Source organism: Manis javanica, chromosome 6 (assembly GCF_040802235.1).
Source record: "Manis javanica isolate MJ-LG chromosome 6, MJ_LKY, whole genome shotgun sequence".
Lineage (NCBI taxonomy): Eukaryota > Metazoa > Chordata > Mammalia > Pholidota > Manidae > Manis > Manis javanica.
In genome coordinates, this window is record NC_133161.1 from 148,354,465 (window position 1) to 148,363,081 (window position 8,617).

Below are 8,617 nucleotides of genomic sequence, written 5' to 3' on the forward strand. Positions count from 1 at the left end.
GGACGAAGGGAGACAGAAAACACGGCTGTTTCACGTCAGTCCCAAAGAGTGTGGGCATCTGGCTTCAGTGTCTGGTCTTGTACATTCAGAAACTTCCTTTGTCATTGCATCTGTTGCTGCTCTGGTCACAGGTTCCAATAATCAGACTCATAAGACACTGAGTCATAACCAGAAAGTAGACTTTCTCACTTGGCCGAAGGAGTGTGCGTTCCCAGAACCCGGAATACTGGTGGTTGTGATCCAAGCCAATCCTGTCCTCATGTTCCAGGTCAAAGGACATTTTTTATTCTCAAGGAGTGTTTTATAATAATACTCTTCTAGCTGAACGCTGACACAGCAGAGAGAGCACATTATTGCTCCTTCTTTCCAAAGAGACTGAGGCTCAGAGAGGCTTTACCCAAAGGTCATGATTTCCTGGGTCTCATGGTCCTTATTTACAAATTAAGGTCAGAGCTGAGTTTTACTAACTGCGATCCTAAAAATCAGGAACCTAAATGGATACATCAGAATTTTTATTAAAATTAGTAATAACTTCCTTCAGTAAATGGATGAGGCTTAAATTCTGAGCCAGGTGAGTATGGAAACTTCCATCTCAATAAATTTCCCTTCGTCCCTGTCTGAGCTCAGTTTCTCTAGAAGCAGAGCCCAATTCAGGGCTCTGGGAACATGGAATTTATTTATCTTGGATCAGTTTATTTATTTTTGTTTACTTTTTCCTGAAGGGAAAACTGGTCATGAGGGAGAAGGGGGCTGAGCAAGGATGTGGTCTCGGGTGGAGTCCGGCCTCGGCCTGACCTGCTGCGGGAGGTGCAGAGCATAAACTTGTGCCAGAAAACCAGCCTTGGGGTCCTGTGTGAGCCGCTACTGGCCGGGGCAGCCCCTGGGGGTGGACAGGGAGCAGCAGCCTGTGCCTTCCCAGAGGAGATGGGGCCTGCCAGCCAAGGGCAGCTCTCCAGGAAGGGGGCTGTGAGCCCTCGGCGGCCGACACTCTGCGCAGCAAGAGCAGGGGGCTGATGTGGGGCAGGGGCTGACGTGGGGCAGGGGCTCTGGCGCGCCTGGCGTCTGTGCTCAGTAAGAACCCTGTGCGTTGCCCTCTCACCTCGGGCATTTTGTGTGAGTTCCATTCTCTGCCCAGAACTTGTTCCCCTCATTTTTGCTCAAATATATCTTACTTCCCCTTTAGGCCTGATCTTAGGCACTGCCTCCTCCAGGAAGCCTTTGGCAACCCTTCCAAGCGCATCCAGGCTTCCCCTCTGTCTTCCCGTTCACACCAAGTCAACACAGTAAAGCTGACCCCTGCTCGTGGAAGCTCCAGGTCTGCACCAGGTCCGTGTTCCTCTCTACCCAGCGCTTAGACGCCTTCCTGACGCTCCGTGGACGAGCGCTCTTTGTGTTCAGGAATTAATAATACTCTTCTAGAGGATTCAGACTTGAAAAAAGTCAGGGTACATGCCCTGAGCTGAGCCAGGATGCCACAGCGGGGGGCATGCCGTGGGGGGCGATGCCCACACGGCCCCATCATCCTGTGCTGCAGGAGAGTTTTCGTGACCTGGAAAAGTTGTGCTCATGCTGAAGAACAGCCGGTTTGTCCGTTTGTTCGGAATCTATAAGCATAGTGAGACTTGTGACCGCTAATTTCCCTCTGCTTCGGGCGCGACTAAGCTCAGAGCCCAAGCCCCCGATGAAGTAAAAGGAGTGAATTTTCTCATTCTAAATAGAGACACTAAAATCCCTTTGAAGGAAAACACCCCAAAGACTTGAGGGAAGTGAAGCCCCAAGGGTGGGTCCAGACCTAAGGAAGTGAGTGAAATGCAGAGATGAGGACAGGTATTTGGGAGGGGAGGCAAGAAGCCAGTGAGGGGGGCACTGGAGAACAGAGAAGGGGAGGAAGACAGAGGAGCAGGCGAGGGGCAATTGGAGAATGTGAGTCACTGAGAAATTCCCATAAGGTTAAGAGCAAGGATGCTTAATATTTTAAGGTGCTTCAGTCCTACGTGTGAACCCCTTCTATTGTTCTGAAGCTTCAGTATAATCTGGTACTCACGTATGTTAGGGCCAGTGAGACTTCAGAGAAGGCAGGCATCAGGATGGGTCTGATCAGGGGTCATGTGGCACCAAAAAAGATCAGCACATGCTTGAAGTAAGATGGTTTGCAAACAGGAACTCAGAACTAGCAGGAGCTTAGACCCAGGGGTCAGCTGAAGAAATACAAGTTGTTACCCCCCAGATTTCTTGGAAGATTAGGGGAGTCATGGTTTGTGTGAAGAATAGAGGTCTGAGCCAATTTCACCTGGAGCTCAGTGAATGAGATTAATTTAGGCCACACATGTATTTAATTCTACTTTAACAAGAACTGTTCTTTAACTCAGAAGTCATAAAATGTTGACCTCAGAGCTGCCTGGTGCAACCTCTCATTTTATAGTAGAGACTAAAGTATGGGAAGGTGAAGTTTCTTGCTTCTGGCTACTGGCTTGATTTTCTCACCTATAAAAAAGGAGGTTTTGATGATTAGTTTCGCAAATCTTAACTCACAAGTAAGATCATAAATTCCATGAAGGCAAGGGTCACATCACATAATTGGAATTTCCAAAGCACTTAGCCAATACCACAGGGCCGTGAGAAGCAGACAGAAATTGGCCCTGAGAAGAAAGGGGGCAGTAAATTAACAGCTCACCCTCCTCCTCGAAACGTCTTCGTCCCCTTGTGGCACGTCGTGCACCAGCCTCCCTGCCCTTCAGAAGATCCGTCCCTTGGGTGGTGGGCTTCAGAGTGGATTGTCCTTATTGTTATTGATCTTGCTGAAGATAAGCAGAACTACTGTGTATAGTTCCTTAACTCCTCTTCAGTTTAAATGTTCAAAAACTTTTCTCTGAAATACAGAGAGATGCCAGGGAAGAAATTATCTCTCGATCTTCTACACTGAGGTCAGAACAAAGGCCATATTAATGCATAACTATTTGTGGAGAATTTGAAATGGAAGCCCAACATGCCCCCTGAATTCATCAGACACTATTAAATTAAAAACTAAAGTTTTAAGCACAGTGATTTGGCCAGCAACTGTAGAAAGACGTCTTCACTTTTTAAATATTAAAAAACTGGGTTTTGAAAAGCTCAAAAACTTTTTTCCTTCTTTGAATAAACTGGAAATAGGAGGTGATGGTGAATGAACTGCATAATCTAATAGTTAACATTTCTTATGCTAATCCGGCCAAGAGGCTCTGTATGGTGTTATTAAATTTTGCAATTTTTGTATAGACCTTTTGTATAGAGGACATTTTTAATGTATGCATCTGTAAAAATAATTATATGTATGTTTTGTCAGAGAAAAAGAGGCTGTATTCTCCCTTCCCCTTTCCCTAGCAGCCTCATAAGTGGAGTGGAACAGAAGGCAGTAAGGTGGAGGGGCCTCTTGTTTTGGAAGGTTTAACTCAATTTAAATTCCTGGCTGTGTAAAGTGGCAAATTCAGGAACGAAGGGCTCCCAAGGGCCAGGCGCGCCCCCTGCTGGCGGCCAGGAGGCCAAGGAAAGCGTTTGCACGGGGGCCAGCGAGGCAAAGCGAGAATGGTGGGTGGACAGGGAAGGAGAAGCCCGTTTCCATCGGAAAATATGAAGTGATTCGGCCCGCGATGGTGTTTTTCTTTGGGATGATCTCCCTGGAACGCCTGACCTCCAGCTGCTTGTTTTTTTTGAGCAGAGGGCATGGGCATCCTGCACGGGAAGGGGCTGCTCTCGGAGGGCCCTGCCGGGAGGGGCACGAGGGTCCCGCACGGCTGGTCCGAGAACCAGAGAAGCTGAGGGCTTGACCTCGGCTCGGTGGGAGGGCGCTACTCTCCGGTCCCCTCGCAGGCCCGAGGTTCGGGGTTCGGGGCACCTGCAGGGCGGCGGGTGCCCTCCGCCCCTGAGCCCAGTGCGTGGGGGCCCAGGCGGCGTGTCCCGGACAGGCGGGTGGCTGCGAAGGCGGCTGGGTCAGGGTGCTGACCCGTAACAGTGGTGCTGACCCAGACCAAGGCACACAGGTTCCCAGGCTCGGTCACGGGCTCTTCGAGAGCTTTGAAGGCTGTGCCCATTCAGCACAGGAAATCCTAGTGTACGTAGGCGACACGTGGCTGTCCTGGAGGGGGTATCAACTTATCTAACGGCTGTTTACCACTAATAGGCTCTGAGATGCCCTGCAGCTGCCTCCTGAGATCTCAGCGGTCCTGAGAAACGACCACTGCCCCATGTCACAGGAGAGCCCTGGGCTTGAGGAAGGCCAACCGCGTGGTGGGGCAAGGTGCGTGCATGTGTCCTGCCCCCACTGCCGGGCTAGCCCCGCCTCCCCCCAGCCTGCCCGGGACAGAGTGGCGCCCTCGCCTTCCCGGCGTCGCTGAGGCTAAAGTCAGAGGGGCCGCCACAACTCTTGGAGGCCAGCTGCGTGAGTCACAGCACGGGCATCTCCTCCCACCGCCCTTGAAGGCCAGCTGATGGGGGCCACAGGGGCCGGGCTGCTCGGGCTGCAGGGCCCCAAACTGTCCACCCAGCTCTCTCCTCCCTGGTCCCTGACCAGGACCTCATGCAGATGCACGTCTTCCAGCATCATAACAGTTCACTCAGGGCGACATATCCCCAGAAAGCGGGCTGAGAAACGTGTGTGCTGGGTCAGTGGTCAAAGAGATTTCTAAGTTAGTGCCAGAGGGACCCGAGGTCAGTGTCTGCCGGTGACCTGGCTGCTCTGTTTGATTTCAGGGAACGAGAGCAGAAGCCCAGAAGCCAATGTGTGCTCAGGCCCACTTCACGTGTGGAGCAAACCTGTAAGGGCAGCGCCAGCAGGCGCTGGCATTCCACAACGCTTACGTGGTGCTCCTCCCACGTGTCCTTTCTTCCCCATCTGCCCAACAGACCCAGAGCGCATGCCACCTTTCTTGACATCCCTCCTTTGGAACACCCCGTGCCCACTCACCTCAGAGCCCTCAACTCGCTGAACTGTAACTAGGCGCATGTCCGTTTCCCCCAGTGACCCAGAGTTGGCTAAGAACAGGGACCACGCCTTCCACCTTTGCATGAAAGAGAAATGTGGGCTCTCCGAGCTGGGGCCCAGACGCTCCAAGTGGAGTCCAGTGGCTTTCCGACTCCTGTGATCACAGCCCAGTGGCTTTCCGACTCCTGTGATAACAGCCCACAGTTATAAATACATTTTATACCACAATCCAGTAACAAGAAGTTGTGGTTTTATATGTGTGTGTGTGTATATATATATATATGTAGTTTCATAAACTGAAAAAAACTTCACAAAATAATACCATTTAAGTGCTACCATCTGGGAACTTGTCTTCTAGTGTATTCTTGGTTCTTCTAAATGTTACAGTGATGCCCTAAATTGCTTTCCAACAGCAGCTTGTAGTCTGAGGTCTATCGGGGAAACTGACTCCACCTAGCCCCCACCTGCATTTTCTGTCTGCACACACTGAGTGCCTTCCCACCGCAGCAGCAAGGAGCTCTGGCCGGGGAGGTGGGGTGGGGGGTGCATTGGGAAGGGACGGATGGAGCACGAATGGAGTTTGGGGTAAAACAGTGTTCTCCTGATTTCCCCTTCAGCCCCTTGGGCTGGGTCTGAGCTCCTCTAAGCAGAACTAAGTATTAGAAACTAACTGGAATGTTCATGAGAAACCTTACAGCAGGTTGGGCACAGGCAAGGCTGCTTCAGGGTCTACATAAGGGATCAGTAAACCACAACCTTTGGGCCAAATCCACACATCTATCTGTTTGTGTAAACAAAGTTTTACTGGGACACAACCGTGCCCATTAATTTGCATATTGTCTACAGCTCTTTTTACTATCGCCTCAGACTTGAGAGGTTGAGCTCGATTATGCGGCCTGCAGAGCTGAAGATATTTGCCATGCGGCCCTTCGCAGCAGAAGTTGCTGACTCCTGGTGTGGATGGAAAGCATCCCTCCCTCTCTGGGAGGAAACCAGCAGGGCCCTGGGCACCCAGAGCCAGGCACTGCAGGTGATAGTACAGCCTTCGAAGGACCCAGACACCCTCAGGGTGTTGCTGTGTGAGCGAAGGTGGACAGAGACCCTTGAGCGGCTCACACTTGGGTTTCACTTGTGACTCTCTCTGCCTGGAGCAGCGAAGGTGAAGGAGGTGCTAATTTAACGTATGTGGGATATTTCTTAAATGAGAAAGGAATGGGTGGTGTGTGGTGTAGACACTACTGTCCCAGCCCTTCCAGAAGGTAATGCCACAGAAGGGCCACGATGCCTGCAGCCCAGGACTGAAACACTCCTACTTAGACATCTGTTCTAGGCTGCTCGGCAGGTCCTATCAAAGCTGGAGATGTGAGGAAGATGATTATAGATTGCAGTAAATAAATGGTATGTGCTTATCAAGTGCTGAGCATTATTCTAGGTCCTGTTATATGTAGTTTATTTTTATTCTCTGGATAAGACCTTGTACGTTAATCTCATCTTACAGATGCGGAAACTGTGACAGAGAGGTGACCCAAGGTGTCCAAGGAGAAGTGGCCAAGTGGCAGAGCCAGAATTTGAACATGGGGTGATCACTGTGGCTGGGAAAAAAAAAAGTGGGTGACTAGGATGACAGAGATGCTGGTGCATTCACTGGCCCCAGTGAGTTTTCTCTTTCCTTGATGTTATCAGCCAAGAATTTATTCATTCTTTTACCAAATCTTGAGGAACGTGCCTGTGTCCTCTCTGTTCTGTCTGGGGCTGGTCTAGAGGTGGGAGTGTTACTCAGTTTTGGTCTGTAAGATGTAGGAACCCTGCTGGGGGCTTCTGGAAAAGCTTTCTTCCCGTGAAAATCCCGCTCACTGCAAAGGCCTAGTGGAAGGGGGTGTGACCATGATGGCTGGGGAGGCTGCTGAGCCACCGTTTCCTCCTGGAAGCACCTACCTCTGAATTTCTTATTAATGAGATCGATAAACCCCTATTGTTTGACTCAGTCCCATTCCCTTACCCTGTTATATCTCTTTCACAGCTCTTATCCATCAGGAATCCTTACTGCCTCAGTTTCCCTGTCTGCCCACCCCTCCACTCCCTGCTCTAGAACACAGCTCCTGAGAACAGGGTTCTTCCCCCAGCACCTAGACCCTGTTGGCCAAGGTGCTGAGGAACCCAATATAAACCCAAGACCCTCACAGTTCAGAAGGAAAGCAAAAATAAACAGCTGTGAGACGATGCAACGAATGCCGCCCTAGAGGGAAATCACAGAAAACTTGTCTGCTTCTTGCCTTATGAAGCTGTTCTTTCCAGTCTGGTCTTGGACTTTTCCCCCCAAAACTTTCATAGGAAAAGTAGAAAACCTGTCACTTTAAAGCTCATTTTAAAAAGAGGTTGCATAGCATTCCTTTAAACCAGAAAAATACAGTAAATATGAGTAAGGGCCATTGTTTGGGGAAGTGACCCCACACAGAGGGGAAGCTCTTGCTCTGGGTGGGCAGGGTTCATGGCCCATGGGTTTGAGGGAGCCCTGTCCCCACAGACGTGGGCCTCTCTGTGGTTCGGTGGCTTTGGCGCCGGCTCCCCGGGGATCAGATGTCTGTCCTCCTCAGAGCTGTTGTTTGCTTGGCCATTGCCGCCTGCTGGTAGGAACAGCCGCACTTGGCTTTCCCTGGCCAGCCTGGACTGGCCTGTTAGGACAGAATCTCTAGAAAGTGTCATCAGGTAATATTGGGTTGTGGTGGAAATGTCCCAAGAGATTGAACAGCTGAAAATGTCCTAGAAATGGCCCAATATGGTGATGTGACATTGTCCGACACAACCACGCAAGCAGAAATGCTCCGATGTGGGGCTGCGGAAAGGAAGGACTCCCCCAGGGGAAAGCAGGAATGTCCCAGTTGGTCGGTAATCCTGGGAGGAGGGGAGAAAGGAGGGCTGGGGGCAAGGGCCTCTGCCCTGTGTGAGGAGGGAGCCCCTCTCCGGGGTAAAGGTGGGAAAACTTTCCATAAAGATCCAGGTAACAGATTTTTAGCTTTGCGGGCCATGCACGCGGTGCCGCCACAATTACTGAACCCTGCCGCTGTACCGTGGAAACAGCCACAGACAGGACAGTAACGAATCGCGTGGCTGTTCCAATAAAACTTCACCGAGCAGGCAGCAGGCTGGGCTTGGCTCACGGCCACAGTTTGTCAGCCTGTTTTAGAGCATCACAGTGACGGGCCTCAGAGCCGGAGAGGGTGGACATGCTGCGGGCATGTGAGCTGACCCCAGGCAGAGGCTTGGCCAGGAGCTACACTAACCGACTACCGTTAGGCCCCGCTGATGAGGGGCGCTGGTACTTGTTTCCAGTAGCAGCTGCAGGATACCGCCTGGTGTTTCTCTTGCTGATGCCCAAACCTCTCTTCAGGCAGGGGTCAGAGTCCTGCTTGGACGTGGGAGGGGGGAGAAGGGCCTGCCCCGTACTTGGGACCCAGGAGCAAAGGGGCAGCTGTTTTCTGACCCTGAAGGTGGGGGCGGCCCCAGAGGGGCAGTTGCTGGAGAGCAGAAGCCTGCCCCTGGGAGAGAGGGCTGCAGGCCCCCAGGAAAACAAGGAGGGAGGGCAGACAGTGCTCTGTGGGCAGGCGCGGGCTTGAGCCCCCAGAACGGCCATGCTCAGGGAAGACACGGCTTCTGCGACCA